Genomic DNA, 18004 nt, shown 5'->3' on the forward strand with positions numbered 1-18004 from the left:
CCCAGGGCACCAGCGCCCGGCCCCTTTTATTGGTAGGGTCACCTGACTGGTGACGCCTGTGGTGGGTGGGTGTGAAGTGTGTTTTACATCACTGGTGGAACACTAGAGCGTGCCTAGCTAGACACTACACTACTGTATATAATTGTTTTGTTCTATTGACCACATTTGTTACTTGTTTTCAAATTCTCGCTGTTCACGCTGTTATTTTTTCACTCCTGTGTTCCTGCGCCGTCACTTATCACAAGCACGCCCAGAGCTCACTTGTGTTATGGTCACCATACATTTAATTGTAATGTAGTGCAGTTAAAACTACCTACAATAATATTCGGTTCACTTTACCCTTCCCGTTGTGGTCTCCCTTTCTTTTTCTCCTAGTTTTTATGGTGTATACCACTAATTTAACTGCCCTTTATAAATGATTTCCAGTTGAGACATTGTTTTTTTTTTCTCGTTTTTTTTGTCCTCATTTGCCATTACCTCCATCCACAAGAGACGCCAACCACCACACGTGTCTGTCTTGAAGTAATTTAGTGATCTATCCTCCTTCATGGCCTTTTCCGGGCACGATTTATTTGATAGGTGGGAGACCAACCTCTTAAGTGGGAAACGGAGACGCTCCAGTCAATGGAGTTCAACCTGACAGACCCGGGATTACGTACGGGAGAGGGAGAGACCACTTCCCAAGGTCTTCTGGAGACTAATTGACATAATCATCGGACCCGGGAAAAAAAATTTAAAAAAATAAAAACCCCGGTCATCCTATCTCCAGTTTATTAACAGATCCCAAAAGGACAGATTTCTTTTACGACATGATCTGGCCAAGTCAGTCTTTGAGGTTTCGTACAGTGACATTAACCAAGCTGCGTGTGATGGAGCTTTAGCTTCCACCCAAAATTTACATATTTGTCGCCTTGCCAGGATGATAGAATAAAAAAGAAAAGACTTTGCCTGTCCGTTTACATTTTCCTCCAATCCAAAAATTATTAGCGGAAGAGTGATGTTCAACGATATACTTAAAATCGAATCCAAGGTGACCTTTACTTCTTCCCAAAACAGCCTAATGGCAGGGCAGTCCATAAACATGTGTGTATCTGAAGCTGCCACCAAATTACACTTATTACATTTCTTCTCTGAAAGAAACTTGGAAAGCCTTAGGGGTGAGAGGTAGGCCCGATGCAAAGTTAACAGATGATTACGTCTTAACCAAACTGGTTTCACTGTTTTATAGAGAAAAAAAAAGGATCTCATCCATAAGTCCTCACACTGAAGGGCCAACTCATTTCCCCATAACTTGTCTGGCAAGGCAAAATCCCCATCCGCCTCCTCCACCATAAACCAGTACCAGATGGCCACCTCTTTACCCCCTTCTTGCTTTTCTACCAGTTGTTGTTCGAACTGGCTATATTTCCCCGATTGAGGTCCTTTCCTATTTACTGCTCGTGCCCAACTGTCCAACTGTATGTATTTAAACCTAGAGAAGGCCGTACCCACCTTGTCCCTCAACACCTCCCAATCTTGTACCCTTCCATCCACCAATAACTCTCCCCATATAAGAATCCCAGCCTCTTTTAACGGGGTTGCTAAACTGTCCTGCATACAAGGTGGCAGCCCAGGAGACTCCCACACCGGGGCGAAGTTGGAGTAATAGTGTAACCCGACTTTTTTAAAAATCTGGACCCAGTTTGATATGACTGACTGCAAGGTCTTTAATCTGACTTTTTTGAAATATTTCATGTCTCCAAACTTAAATAGAAATCCATCCGATGGGATATCTACTCCCCCTAACATAGCCCTGAACATAGCCCCCAAAGATGACATTGCGGGAGTTTTAAGAAGCATCCTGGAGTAAGTCAGCTGAAATGCCCATGCATAATATAACAGATCTGGCAAAGCCAGCCCTCCCTTTTCCCTCCTCCTTCTCAACTTCTTCCAGGTCAGCCTAGCTGTTTTAAAGTTCCAAATAAACAAATTTATTTCTCGCTGACTTTTTTCCAGTTTTTTTCGTTCAAAAGACAAGGGAATAGAATTAAAAATAAAAGTAAACTTTAGAAGAATGGACATTTTAACTAAATTTGTTCTCCCAAAAATCGAGAGTGGCAGGATCGACCAAGATTTCAAAAGTTTCCTGCATTCCGTGGCAACATGATCTAAGTTGGTCTGTGCCAGCTTTCCTATTTTTTGGGTAATACGTATTCCCAGGTATCTCATGGATGTTACAACTGTTAACTGTAGATTTGGGACGTTCCAACACATAATCTCTGTTTTGCTGGCATTGATATCATAGCCAGAGATTTGCCCAAATTCTCCTGCCTTTTTAATTACCATCGGGAAAGCTCTCTGCGGGTCTGATGTATAAACCAAAATATCATCCACATAAAGCGCTGTCCGCTTCTCCCATTCCCCGAATACAAAAGGGGGAATCTCCACTTCCTCTCTTAACACTTGAGCAAACGGCTCTATGTAAAGATTAAATAAAAGCGGCGAGAGCGGGCAGCCCTGTCTAGTGCCTCTGGTAATTTTTATCGGGTCTGTTAAAATGCCATTGACTAGCAATCTAGCTGTAGGGGCCCTGTACAATTTCTCAATAACCCGACAAAAGACCTCCCCCAGCCCGAACCTTCTCATCACCTCCACCAGATAGGGCCAATCAACCCTATCGAAGGCTTTTGTGGCGTCTAAGGTCAAGGTAGCCAGTGGAAGGGAAGATGTGGTTGCGATGTCAATCGCCCCTACCAGATCTCGAGTGTGGTCGGCCAGCTGGCGTCCCCTTATAAAACCCCTTTGGTCTTGGTGGATTACCGATCCGATTACCTCCCCCAATCTTAGTGCCAAAATAGATGTAAAAATGTTGTAGTCATTGTTTAGAAGGGAAATCGGCCTGTAAGACCCACACTCCAAAAGGTTTTTCCCTGGCTTTGGGATAAGAACTATCGTGGCATCGTTCCAAGAGTCAGGGGGATTCTCCCCTCTCAAAAAAATGCCATTGAGAAGGGTCGTCAATGCTGGAATTATGACAGGGCCTATCCCTCGATATAGTTCTCCGGGTAAACCGTCCGGACCCGCCGCTTTCCCCTTCTTCAAATGACCGATCGCTTTTCCCACCTCCTCCTCTGAAATCTCCCTCTCTAGGTAGACCCTTTGTGATGTTTGCAGAGAAGGTAAAGCAATATTGTTTAGCCACCTCTCCCTGACTTCCGGGTTGTCCCTGACTTCTTCCTTATATATTTCTTGAAAAAATTCTTGGAAAGCAGTCCCTATTTCCCGATCCGAAGTCCTAATGATATTCTCTCCTACTCTTTTGATCTCTTTCATTTATACTTTCTCGCCTGTTCTGTTTTCACTTTCCACGCCAGGACTTTTCCCGCCGCTTCCCTAAATTCAAAATGGGAAATTTTGCTTGCCTCCCATCTTTTAGTTAACCTTTCTTGTAATATGCTTTCAAGCTGACGTCTCAAGTTAGCCTGTTTTTCTGCCGCCCCCGAAGATGCCATGTTGGAACCCAGCTGCTGGTCTATTTTAACCAACTCCAACTCAATATTTTGTATTTTCTCCCGATAAACTTTCCTTCTATAGGTATCTCTATTAGTTATGCAGCCCCTTATATATGCCTTCATGGCATCCCAAACTTTGTTAATGTCTACCGAGCCCAAATTTAGTTCTAAGAAAGACTTTACCTCTGATAACAAAAAATTAATCTCCTCCTCTTCTAATAATATCGTACAGTCGAAAGACCAGGGGGAATCTTTCTTGTAGGTGGCCCCTTGGAGATCAAATATGATAGCCATATGATCTGACATATGTGAGGGAAGGTAAGTCAGCCCTTTTAAAGAATCTTTTAAGGTATAGCTGAAAAGGGCATAATCAATTCTTGATTTATGTTTATATTTGAAATTTTGAAAAGAAACCCCCAACTTATTACCTGACCTTTCCCTCCATACATCAGCTAAACCAAGGTTTTCCATTATGTCCAGCAAAGGCAACCTTGATTTAGATGGGATGAGTGCTCTTGACTTGGAAGACTTATCTAACAAAGGATTGAGCACAATATTAAAATCACCGACCCAAATAACTGGATCCTGTGAGAGTATGAGATGGTTCTGAATTACTTTCAGATGGGAGGGGTCATCTTGGTTCGGCCTGTAGTATCCTACCAATATTAAAGGTATACCCTCCAATACAATTCTCGAAATTAGCCATCTCCCACTGCAGTCTTCCTTACAATACAAGATTTGAATTTTTACTTGTTTTTTAAAGATTATAAGTATCCCTCTTATATTAGCGGTTTGGTCCGTACATAGGAACGTATCTACCCAACTTTGTTTCCTTAACATCTCAGAGACCTCTGCTTTTAGTAAATGGGTCTCCTGAATGACGATGGCCTGTGCAGGAGAATCTCTTAAATATTGTAGAATTTTATGCCTTCGGCTCTTTACACGCAGGCCATTGACGTTCCAGGATAAAAACCTAATAGAGGTCATCTATATAGGGTTTTTTCTTTTTTTTTTTTCCTCCTCTTCTCTTATTCCTCCCTCTCTTTCTCCTTCCTTTCTCATTTTAGGCCGTCTCCTTGCACTATTTTCCACTGCCATGGAGATAATATTGCAACAAGCTAGGATAAACCCATTCTCTACTGATAGAAAGATTATAAGACAGACTGAATTTCTAACCTTTGTGAGGTCTGACTCCTGAGGAATTTTATTGCTTTTCCCCCCTACCCCCTGTGCCCCCCCTACTACCCTCCCCTCTCCCCTGGAAAACCCCTCCTTCCTAACTCTTGCCAGATGTGTGGCAAGGTTTACGTCTCCCCTCCCCGTCCTACTCCCTTTCACTAAACTAATGGTGACTTGTAGAAAATGATTTCTGCGGGTCCGAGTTCTTCTCTCATGGACCCCCCTCATACTTCAAAGTCTACTTAAAGAAAACAAAAAATAAGAAATTAGCAACGAGATACCCCCACTAAATAAAAAACATGAGTTAATAGCATTTAGACTGTAAAGTATAAAGATTCTTTTATGGGTTATAGCCTCTTTTTAATGCTCGAGCTAACTTTCCGATAGGTATCTAGTTACCCTAAGTCTTAAAGACGATATTTTTATATGTTAAGTACATATATATATAAATATATATATATATATATATATATATATATATATATATATATATATATATATATATATATATTTATATTTAGTGTTCGACAGCCCTTCACTTTACGGGTTGCCGCTTGGACTCTATTGACCAGCATGCCTCTGGTCCCATCTTGGAATGCTGGATGCACTACAGCTGCGAGTAGGGGGCGGAACAAACACAGAGCCAATGAGAGCGTTACAAGGCCCATAACACACCCCCCAGCCAGAGACTCTGCGTGGAAACTGAAACCGGCACTGATGAAAGCAGGAATGCTGAAACGCGTCTGCCTGGCGTTTCCAGAACCCTTTGGACTCTCTGCATGCCTTGTGCCTCCGTGAATATGGAATAAATCCTGGTGTTGCCCTAGCATATGTCGGGCTCATTCTTTTCCCTGAGTGGGCGTTGGACCGTATATATATATATATATATATATATATATATATATATATATATATATATATATATATGTATTTTTTTTTTCCCCTATATGTATATATTTTTTTTTTTATTATTGTTTTTATTATTTGTTTCTTTTGGTTTTTTTTAGAGTGGTACTTAAACCTCTTACCCCCCTTATCCAACCCTGTGCTTTACCCCATGACTATAGAAAGGAAAAAAAGGAGACGACAAAAGCGAGAAGCAGAAAAATCCAGCTGGCCCAATCCTTTAACTTCCCCCCCTTGAGCTCTCTCCCATTTTTCCTAAGAATTCGTCCACTTCGAAGGGGGATCGAAGTTTGTACATCTTATTATTATACATTACCCGCAAAAAGGCGGGGAATCGCATCTGGACTGTGGCCCCTGCCGCCCTGAGCTTTTCCATCCTCTGGCCCAGTTCCCATTGCCGATCTGATGTCACTTTAGAGAGGTCTGGCCTGATTTCACACAAAAAGTCGGGGCCCTTGAGTGTCTTTGATTGTAAAGCAAGATTCAGAAAATTTTCTTTCAAAGAGTATGTTTGGAAATTTACCAGAATCTTGCTTGGTTTAGTTCTCCCAGCATTGAGGCGGAAGGGGTCGCGATGGATCCGCTGTATGTCACTATCCAATACCTCTGCTGTTTCATCCAAATTTAGAGAGTCCCTCAAGAGTGACACCACGAACGCATTTAAGTTCTCCCCCTCTCTACCCTCAGGGACTTTCAAAATCCGCAGATTATTCCTCCACGAAAAATTCTCAAGCGACTCAACCCTCTCCTTCAAGGCTTCCCCTTCCCTCCGTAATGTTTGAATCTTACCCTCAGCTACCTCCAACTTCGCTTTTATAACCCCCACCTCTCCTTCCAAACACTCTGTCCTGTCACACAGTACGTCCACTTTCCTTTCCAGTATTTCGCAAGCCGCTCTTATTTCAATTTGATTTGCCTTAGATATTGCAAAATCACTCCTAATCTCCTCCCTCATGGCTGACATGGCGGTCAAAATAGTTTCAATAGAGTTATTTAACTCCCCTTCCCCTCTCCCGCCTCCACCCTCCATGCAAGTATCCGACATAAAGCCTACTGCCCTCTTGTCCTGTACATAAGCTTGATTTGAATCAATACTGCCGTTAGGAGCAACGGTAGAGGTAAAGGTAGAGGCAGAAGTAGAATTGGGGGTAGATATGGAGGTGGGAAGGACAGGGGGAGAGAGGGGGGGTACTGAACTCCCTAAAGTGGGCGCCTGTAGAGCCTGTGGGGGTTTGGGCCACCACTTAGTTCAGGCAGATTAATTTCAGCCATACTTGCCCTTTTTATTGGGTTACCAGATCCTTCAGGATTAATAACCAGGACCTGGGGGAGCACTTTGAAGAAAGAGCGGAGGGAGGGGGTAACCTGCACCACACTGTTCAATCTGCTCTTATCCTTGCCCTTTCTTCTTTTTCCAGGTTCCTTACTCAGACATTCCCCCTTGTCCTTCTCACTGGAATAATCTGAGCTCCAACCTCCTTCAGCCTGATCTTTCACTGAGCTGGATATTTTGGGAGGGTTCTCCACCTCTGAATTTCTCAGGCCTGCCTTTGCGCCAGTTTTTGAGCCTCGTGCGCTTCTCCCTTTTCCCTGTCTTTTCCCTTTGCCTTTTACAGGAGACTCCCCGAGTATTTTCCGTTGTTTATTATTCCTAGTGCTTGCCCCCACCTCCTCGGGCTTCCCCCCACCCCCACTCTCTTTTCCCGAGTCACGCACCTCTTGGGCATCCACTGTGGCGGTCTCCCCCCCACTTCCCGCACCCCCGCCAAACCTCTCTGCAGGAGCCCACGAGCCGCCGCCCTTCAACCTCTCCTCAGCTCCACGGCTGCTAGTCTCCACTTCGGAAGGCAGGCGGAGGGTGGAGTCTCTCCACCGGGGCCAAGCACATCAGCTCCTGCCTCGAGGTCCGCTGAGGGAAAAACCTCCACAAGAACAACCAAAGTCCGAGCCCTGGTGCCGGTACCGAACCGCCAGACACCAGATGCTGAACCCCTTCGTAATGGTAACTTTTCTCTGCCGCATCCCCGCTTGTAAGAAACGTATGAGAGGCCGAACCGCTGAGAGCGCCACTGCTGCCACCAAAAAATGTGTTATTTTAAATTTCGTAAGTCTTCGTGGTATTGAAAAGCTCCGGGGGTCCGGAGATCCAAGACTTGAAATATAAGGCACGCTCAGGTTCAGGTTAACTCACACCGGCTCACCATGTTCACGAAGACAGAAAAACAGTAAAGCAGGAGCTCCAGGGGAGACGTGCGTACCGCACTAGCCTGCGGCCGCCATGTTTTCCGTCGGGACATTGTTGTATTGTTACATAAAATCTTATAGCACCCAGAACTGTTAACACACAGCTCCCACAAACCCGACAAGTATTGGGTTTTGAAACGGCTGCATGGAACGCATGATTCTACTTCCTGGAGGAAGTACTGTAAAGGTGGCTAGTATTCGGAACTTGGTGATGATCTGATGGGATGATACGTTTTGCCTAAAAACATTCTATACTATTTTCTAACCAGGAGTAAGAGGCTGAAGGTGGGCTGTGCCTTAAGGGTTGGGGCTAAAGGAGGCGGCTTTCTGTTGCAGAGGGAAGCAACTCACGAGTTACCTTTTCATCGTAGAGGGAATAATTCGGGAGATAGTCTGTACTTTTGCTGTAGGAGAAAGATGGGAATGAGCATGTCTATGAAAATATATCAAAGTCAATATTGTTGACTATAAAAGTATTGCATCCTCTACATTGCCTATAGTCAAGGTAAGTGTAATATTTAATCTTCTTAACTTCGCATCTATTTACACTGCACTTGCCTTGCGATGTAGTAGCTAGTCAATACCATGTTTGCAACATTTTTGCCATGTGATATATTGTATGTGAAACAGGGGGTGAGAACCAAATGATCAGTTCTCCCTTGAGTGTCTTATTACCCTCACTGGTCCTCCATCGCTCGCCTAAAGAAGAGCTGCTCCAGCGTACGAAAGAGTGAAGGACCACAGTCTTCGTGCTTCCAGGTTGCTGGTAGCCCTCCCAAATCTATTGTTCCTTTAGGACTTTTCTATGTATGGCTGTGTATAAGACGTTGTGGTCAGTGGACAGATTGGAAGACCCTGCTGGGTTCATCTGGAAATCCTGAGGGCGGTTTGTTTTTCCACACAGGTTGTAGAGCCTGAGGAACACTCACCATGTGGAACGAGTGGAAAACCATTGTGATGCTGCTTCTCATCTCTTCCAGCTGTATCGGGGTCGGTAGGTGCCACTCACGTACCTGTTAGTTCTTCCCATTGTTCGTGGGTGTGGTCAGTTTTACTGCAGTTAACACTGCACATACCCTTTTCCCTAAGCATTTTTGATGGTGTGTTATATGTATCTCATTTGTCATTCAGGTCTAAAGTACAATGGACATTTATAAAACGGTTTGATTGATATTTTGAAAACTGTTTGACAGAGAGAAATAACACAACAATGTCAGATAACTACATAAGCAACTTGCAAATATTTTGCCCTAATATGTTCTTGAATAGATTGCTATTTTAACTGCAGGCCTTGATCATTTGGAGGCAATATCTTATTGCTGTATCTATGCCACTTTATAAGACCCTTGAGATCTCTGGGATTCCCTTTCCCCTGTATGCTGACAATACCCAGATCTTCATGAAGGTCTGAGCCCCGGCCAACATTATGCTTTGCCCAACACCTTGCCAAGAGTTCAAACATGAATGTCAACTCAAAACCTTAAACCTGAGAAAACAGAATTCCTTCATATTTCTTCAAAGATACCAACCTATGTGCACAAGGTTGGATTTGTTTATTTATTTAAGGAGTTTTATATAGTGTGAACATGACCCATCCGGATATCAGAGAGCTGTACAAATACAAAAATAAGATAAATACAGAAAAAATAGTCAGTAATAAGTTAAAAATGCAGTTAACGGTATGTTGTACAAATAGCAAATAGATTGTAACTGCAAAAGCAAAAAAACAGGCAAGAAACAAAATATATACATTGAAAACAACCAATTTAGAGTACTCAGGATACAGAAATGGCAAGATAGTCTGAACTTCTTGCGATTATTACTACTCTGAAGGTATCTATTCAGCAACAACATTTTTAATTCTTTTTTGAAGGAGGTAGTTGAAGGATTAGATCTAGTTTCAGGAGGACATGTGTTCCATTTTCTAGGAGCAAGACCAGAAAAGGAGCAAGTATAAGTTTTCTTTTAGTTGAACTTCCTGTCGTCAACAATAGAGAGTTACCTTCTTAGAGAGCGATTCGCACCCAATAGTTCAAGTTTTTTTGCCAGGCAGTCAGGAGTATTGAGATTAAGAGTCTCATGGGTCATGCAGGCTATTTTAAACTGAATTATGTCTTCAAATGGAAGCCATTTGGGATATTTCAAGTCTGGTGTAATGTGGTCATGTTTACTGGATCCCATGATGAGCCTAGCAGCTGAGTTTAGATTGGTCCTTAACGGAGCCAGCCTGGCTTTGGGTAGTCCTGCAAGAGTGGCATTTCCGTATTCTAGGTGGGAGATGACTAGGAATTGGACTGCTAACTGAAAGTCATTTGGGGGTAAGAAGGGTTTGATTTTCCTTAGAGTGTTTAAATGGTAATTAGCTTTTATGGTAGATGTACTGATGTGATCTTGCATATTGAGGTATTTGTCCAATGAAATTCCTAAAGATCTAGTAGAATCAACAACATGTTGAGCGCTTTAAGCTGCTTGAGCCATTCATCTATGTAAGTAGAGAGATTATATGGGGTGATCAGGAGAAATTCTGTCTTGAGTGTATTTAGCATAAGGTGATTGCGGGTTAACCATTGTTGGGTTTTCAGTAAGGCGAAATTAAGAGTGTTGATATCTTCAGGTGAGGATATTTTTTAAGTATAATCGTGTTTCATCTACGTACATGTGGTATTGTATATTTGAGTGCGTAAGAATTTCACTAGGTGTTTCCATGAACACGTTGAATAGCGTAGGAGAGAGTGTGGATGCTTGAGATACTCAAATCGAGACTCGAGTAATGTCCGACAGGGTTTGATTGGCTTTGATTTGTTGAGCTCTATCAGGAAGGAAAGAGTAAAACCACCTTAGGACTGGACCAGATAAACCCATCCTTTTCTCTAAAACGTTTATCATGTTGTCATGTTTGACTGTATCAGACACAGAGGAGAGATCCAGGAGTATAACCAGGCAAGACTCGTTCTGATCAAGTGGTCTCAAGGCGTCATCTACAATGTGTGTCAGAGTAGTTTCAGTGCTATGATCTGTTCTGAAGCCAGATTGGCAATGTTCCAGGAGCAAAAACTGTTCGATGTGGTTGCACAGTTGTAAGTGCACGCATTTCTCCAGTAGTTTTGTTAATGTCAAAGTGTTAGGAATAGGACATAAATTGTTGAGGTCAGACAAGTCAACATTTGGCTTCTTTGGGACTGGAGTAACCTGACATATTTTGAGGCAATCCGGAATTGTGCCCTGGGATAGAGAAGCACTGACAATCTTAGCTCAAAGTGGGAGAATGGAAGATCTAAGCTCTTTGATGAGTTTGGTGGGTATAGGATCTTTGAAGTGGTTAGAGGGTTTAATCGATATTGTTTTGAGTATCTCCGCTTTATCAGGAAGTTTGAAATTAATCCATGCAGCATTATTTTCTGTTGTGAAATCAGAAAGAGGAGACCATATCTTAGAAGGCATAGAGAGGAGGCTAGACTGGGCCTGGCTTAGTGACTGTTGAGAGGTGAATTGTAAACTTGATTGAATCGTCCTCGTTTTTTTCAATCAAATAAGCAAATAAATCATTACCATGTGGTAGTGTCACTTTCTCTTTAAGGTGGAGGTTAGATCTGCCACCAGCTTGCTGTTTGATGATTTCGAAAAGCTTTTGAGTCTGTTTTGGCGTTTTCCAGTTGCGTCCTGAAGTAGCTTGCTTTGGACCTACGTAAAGGCTTTTTATGGACCTCAGGTGCTATAGGTGTGTTGTGGAAGGAGAGATTCTCCATGCTTTCTTAGTCAGCCTTAACTTGCACAATGCCTTTTTAAGGTCGCCACAGAACCAGGGCTTAGAGTGTCTACTGGGTATTCTTTTAAGCTGCTGCTGAGCAATTGCATCAAAAATGTCTGACATGGATTGTATGTAATGATCAGTGAGTTTATTCACCTTGGTCATGTTTGGGGGCGGAGGAAGGAAGTTGTTGCTAATGGATGTTAGATTGGTTATGTTGATTTATCTAAAGTCTCTGAACCATTGTTTTGTTTTGCGAGGTTGGCCTTGTCTAATTAGTACATTATCCAAGATGAAGAAGGAGATTTGGTAGTGATCTGACCAGTCACAGGGTGATATGGATTCTAGTTGTATGACTTTTTCCTTGTCTATGATTAGATCAAGGGTGGAGCCTCTATTATGGGTTGGGCCATTGCAAGACTGGGTAAGGTTAAGGTCCGCATGGGAGGATTTGAAGGTGTTCAGTGAGGGGTCATTTGGGTCGTTCAAGTGACTATTGAAATCCCCAAGGAAGATCTGGTTAGGGGCTTGGTCCGAAGTTGATGAGATGGTCTCCATTAATTGTTCAATGAAAGGTAGGTTATTACTAGGTGGGTGGTAAATCGTGTGGAGTTTGCATAACATCTTTTTTTTTCTCCATATTTCGATGCCTTGGTATTCAAAGGAGGACATTTGAGCAGTGTGTGCGTGTTTTAGGGTGAACAACGAGCCATAGATGCATGCTTTACCTCCTCTAGCTCTTTCAGATCTATCCGATCTAATGATGTCATAGTTGGGAAGCACAAGAATGTATAGAATGATTAAGGAGGTGTCATTGAGCCAAATTTCTGTTAATATCAGGAGGTCAAGGTCTTGTGCGAATATGAGATCTGTTCCTTGGACTGCCAACCCACCATTATTCAGAGCACCAAGTCTCTTGGCTTCATCCTTGACAATCGTCTCAATCTCTGGAGTCAAATCACAGCCATGGTGAAGTGCAGCGGGGATCCACCTAAGTCTGTTCTGGGGGATCAGACAGCTCATTCCGGAACAGAACTTAAAATTAGTTGTTCCAACGTTGGTTCTCTGCAGACTAGACAGTGGGAACTCGCTCCTTTCATGCATCCCAAAGCACATACAACTCCGTTCAGAACAGTTCTACATTCTGCGGCTCACTTTGTTACTGGTAACAAAAAATGTGACCACATCACACCTATCCTACTGTCCTTCCAGTGGCTTCCTATTTAGACAAGAGTACAAATTCAAATGGCCTGCACCACCCCAATGCCTTTCACTCCTCTGCGCCATCTACTTAGCTGGAAAGGTTTACTTTCAGGCACAAAACGAGGTTGAAGAAACACATAATACCTCCTCTTTAACCTTCCCACTTTAAAACAAGAGCAATACATGCAAGGAAGTACCACAAGAATCTGGAACTCCCTTCCTCCAACCCTCATTATAACCACATGGTGTCCAACCTTTAAAAAGGAACTTGAAACAGCGGGGTGACTCTTTTCGTGGCTCGTACTTTCAAGGGGGAGATCAGTCCGAAGGTAGTGGAGGCAAGAGGTCGCCCTTCTGGCTTACTGTCTCACTCCTATTGGCTGGTCCTTTGGGGTAGCATCCATCTATGTCCCAAACGGGGGCATAGATGGACATACCTAGGCACATCCTTGCTGGACGTTTTTCACACTCCCAAACTGAGAATCTTGGTGGGGGAGACTTTATCCTAGTCCTGGACAATGACCTGGACAGGTCAATGCGGAGGCATGACCAGGCTGAAGCATTAACCAAAGAAGGACACGGGTGGCTCACGGGCCTAGGGCTTTTGGATATTTGGAGGACACTTCACCCCATACTCCCGACCTACGTTCCCTTTAAGCCGCGCGCGCGCACCATCCCCGAAGTCACCGCGCACTCCCGGATGTGGAGCGCGCACAACGATTCCAGGACGTCCTGGCGGAGAGGCGCAGGCCGCGCCGCCGCTTTAGGAAGCGAGCGGCGCGAAAACCAGGCACTTTTTTCTGCAGTGCCGGCGAGGAGACGTGGAGAGTGCAGGTAAGGGGGCTTGTGGGGGCTTGAGGGCTTGTGGGCTTCTGGCAGCTTGGGGGGGCTTGTGGCGGCTTGGGACGGCTAGTCGCGGCTTGGGGGGGGGCGTGTGGCTGCAGAGCGCGGGGCTGATTGTGGCCTTTTGTTTATGTATTGATGGTAATCACAGCCCGTGAAGGGGCTCTGATTACCATCAATGCTTAAACAAAAGGCCACAATCATCCCCGCGCTTTACTGACAAAACAGTAGAGTCGGTTTAAAATCACAGCGTGTACCAAAGTACACGCTGTGTTTTTAAACTGGCTCTACTCTTTTGTTAGTAAAGCGCGGTGCGGGGACGATTGTGGCCTCTTGTTTATGTATTGATGGTAATCGGAGCCCCTTCACGGGCTGTGATTACCATCAATACTTAAACAAGAGGCCACAATCGTACTTGGTTGTATTTCAGCTTTTAAGAACTGTATCTGATATCAATAGAGGAGTCTAAAAATAACAACCCCGATGCAGCAGGACAAAGATCTCTCTCACCTTCTCTTGTGCTAACTCTGCGAACTGCATACTCCCTGGCGGACAGAACTGTGCTAACATCAAACTTTGCCCGATAATGTTGTGCATCCAGTCGTTCATCTTGCCACACGCGTGTACCCGAACAAGCCCCGTACAGAAACAAACTATCTATTACTCAGTGCTTGCAATCTGCGGATTTTATGTGTCTGGGCTATTAGCATGGTCGAGGTTCCCAAAATTATTTTAATTAGGATAGTGTGAATCGCTACTCAGTTGATAGTAAAGAAATAGGAATTGTTGTTATTTGTGAAACTAAATGTCACTTCCCTCACTTGGAGACTGTTTACTGCGATACATCAGGGAAGATGAATGTGCTTCATCGTGTGTTCTACTCGTCATCGTAGAGTATAAAATAGGAAACTGTTAATATTCTTAAGACAACATTTACTTTTCCCCCTAAATGTAATTCTTCCTTCTCATCCATCCCACAGTTTGACTCTGTGTAGTTGTACTACTTCCGGTTTCAATGTAAAGCGACCTGGTTTGTTTATGATGCCAACAATGTGTTTTTCTTGCAAAAATATATGTTAGTTGTAAAAAGGGTCTTAACTAGCATGCACGATTCAATTAGCTGGGCCTCGTTGTTGCTCTCAAGGTCAGACAGATAATTTACTTTCAGAGCAGTGTAGCTTCAGACATTGCAGCAGGGCACAGTAACGAGGATTCTCTGGCTTCTAGGCTTGTAAGTTCTCTCTAGAGGAAAAGCATCATAAAAAACTGGTGAGATCTATCGCCTAACGGATGCTGTAGAGCTTCCCCTGAAGTACAGCTGAATATATTATATAAGCTGTAGAGGGTCAGTATTTGTGGCTAGCTCTATCGAACTGTTAGAAAATCTGGGCCAGTCATGGGGATGGGGGTAAGAGTAACAATTTTTTAAATTAAGAGAGCAACACATTGCTGCAAAAATCAAATGACACAATGAAGCATGCAAAGAAGAGTGCCAAAAACCAAAAAGTGCACATCAGAAATAACCCCTGTCAGATTAATGCAGTGATGTTAAATCTAGCTATTAATATCACAAAATATCAGCTAAAACAAAAATGATGTTCACTCAGTAAAAGATACACTTTTTTTTCTGTAGATACATTTTCCCACAGATTCCTTGCTTAACAAATTATCTCTCAAGGTGTCGAACTGATACTGAAATCTCCCCCCACCACCAATGGCTCCCCAGAGCCTTGAAGTGGCACGTTGCAGCTACAGCCCCAACTCAGGCTCTGGTCATGGTGACCAGTATATTAAATGGCAACCGGTGCACTAGCATCAGTTCATGTTTTTCCACACCTTATCAACACACGCCGGGAGATCATTCTGTCATTGACGTGTCATGTTTTATACATGGGAGTCAACGAAGGGACAGCAGTGATGCAGCAGGAAAAAAAAAAGCAGTGGGACAGTAGTAAGTGGGGGTGGAGGGGTAGACGGACAAATGGGGAGGTATAGGGCAGGTTTCAATTATCTCATGTAGCACAGAGTGTTAATATACCTGCTGCAAAGAACGCATACCATGTATTTTATGTGCATAGGTCAGTTGGTTACTGCTTTTGTCACATAGACTCTTTTGTTACTCTGCAGCTCATAAGAGACAATCATAATCTAGCACAGTGACCGATAAACTATCATCAAAGATCTGCTTACACATTGCATGGTACAAGTTAGTAATTTATGTTTTTCCCTGTCTTTCATTATCCTGATGCTGCTAAAGGGGTTTATTTGGGTGGAAATACATTTTTATTGTTAAAGTCAATGCTAACCACTGTGTTATGTTCCAAATCCTGAATTTGTGCTTTTCCAGACAAGCACTCTTTAAAAATGCCTACCAGTATGAATGACATGTGACTCCTACACCTTGTAGTCCCCTTTGTATGTAGCATTTTCTCTACACTGATTTACACACATGCTTCATTGTCTCTGTGTGTGTGATGTAAAGTGCTCTGACATCCTACAATGGTATGAGACAGTGGTTCCCAAATTGGGGTCCACGGACCCCCAGGGGTCCGTGATACATTACCAGGGGGGTCCGCAGGCAGCAGTTTTAAAAGCAATGCAAAGTTCCTTGTATAAACAGCAGTTTTTGGGCAGCAATAAAAGGGTCAAGATAACTCCAGTGATTAATATACCTGCTGCAGAGAGATAGGGAGTTTGTCCAGTGGCAGCTTTGAGTCATCTCAGGAAGCCCAGATGGTTAATATGCCTGCTGCAAAAAATGTCTACCACACATTTTAAAAAAAAAAACAGTATTTTGTTTTGTGCATAGCTCAGTCAGTTCCTGCTTTTGCTACAGAGACTCTTTTGTTATTATGCAGTTCACAAGTTCCAATCGCATTTAGCACAGTGAGCTATGACCTGACATCAAAGAGCAGCAAGCAAATTGCATGGTACAAGTTAGTAAGTTATGCTTTTTCCCAGTCTTTCATTAACCCGATGCTGCTAAAAAGGTTTGTTTGGGTAGAAATAAATCCTTATTAATAAAGTCAATGCTAAGCCCTGTGTTATGTTCTGAATCCTGAGTTTGTGCTCTCCAAACTAGTATGGATGACTTGTGAATCCTACACCTTGTAGTCCCCTTTGCCTTATGTAACATTTTCTAGGCACTGATTTACAGACGTATGATTCATTGTCTCTGTATGTGTGTGATGTAAAGTGCTCTGACACCCTACAGTGGTTTGAAAGGTGCTATAAAACAAATTAAATACATGTGACAGCGGGGCTTTGGAGAGATGAGAGGCACTGTTGGAGGGTAGTAGTGAGGGAATCAATGAAGATTGACAAAAGATTGTTGTATGCTGGTGCATAGTAAGGTCATTTTTCAATTCAATATATAATGACAAATGTCTTGTAAAATGCATATTTTCCCCCCAAATTTTCTTGGGGGAGAGGCCTCCAATGCCCCCTTTGTAGTGGTCAGACTCACTTGCTGCACTTGGTGCGCACTGTATAGGGACTAGTCTGCCAACATTTGCCAGAGCAGCTTTAAGTTTCCAGTCCAGCCTTGGCAGGAGCAGGAGCCCCAGGCTGTGAAATAAAACCAAACAATGGAAAGTTAGTCGTGAGATGCAGCACCAACATTCCCATTAGGATTTTTCTAGTTTTGCAAATATTTTAATATAAAAATACTAAAATCTTTAGTAATTTAAGTCTAGTCTTTGTTTGATGCACACACGTGTGTGTGTTTTTTTTTTCTTCTTCGAATTAGTTTTAATGTTTGACATTTAAATCATACAGATTACCTGGCGTTCCCCGGCTGCCAGTAGTGACTCAATGGGGGTCCTCAGGAGTGAAAAGTTTGGGAACCACTGGTATGGGAGATGCTCTAAAACAAATGAAATACCTGTGACAGAGGAATGAGAGGCACCGTTGAAGGGTGATATTAAGGGAATCCCCAATTTGGAAACTGCCCTTAAGACACTTATTGTGGGACTGTATGTGTGAAAATGCACCATCTTTTCACTTTTTAAAGTAAACGTTCTGAGTGACATTTGGCGCCGCGCACACGTGCGGTCTGGTTCCTGGCACACATAGCCATTGTTGCAGCGCACAGAGACCCTCCACTGCCGCACACAGAGGAAAGAAATTAGAGGGAACATTGCTCCCGGCTACTCTTAATTTTCCCATGCACAGAAGACCTATGCTAGACTAGATCATTTCCCGGGCACAAAGGACATTCTTACTCTTACCTCCATAGCGGAGATCCTCACTGCCACTTTGTGAGGCCATGGAGTGATAACGCTGGAATTGAGCCTTCCCCCATGTGCCACCTGGCTCGGTCCTGGCAGCTGCGTGACACCCTATTGCAGCTCCCTGAGATGGTACAGCAGGTTCACAAGGTGATCACTGA

The sequence above is a fragment of the Triturus cristatus genome, chromosome 3_2, assembly GCF_964204655.1.
Source record: "Triturus cristatus chromosome 3_2, aTriCri1.1, whole genome shotgun sequence".
Lineage (NCBI taxonomy): Eukaryota > Metazoa > Chordata > Amphibia > Caudata > Salamandridae > Triturus > Triturus cristatus.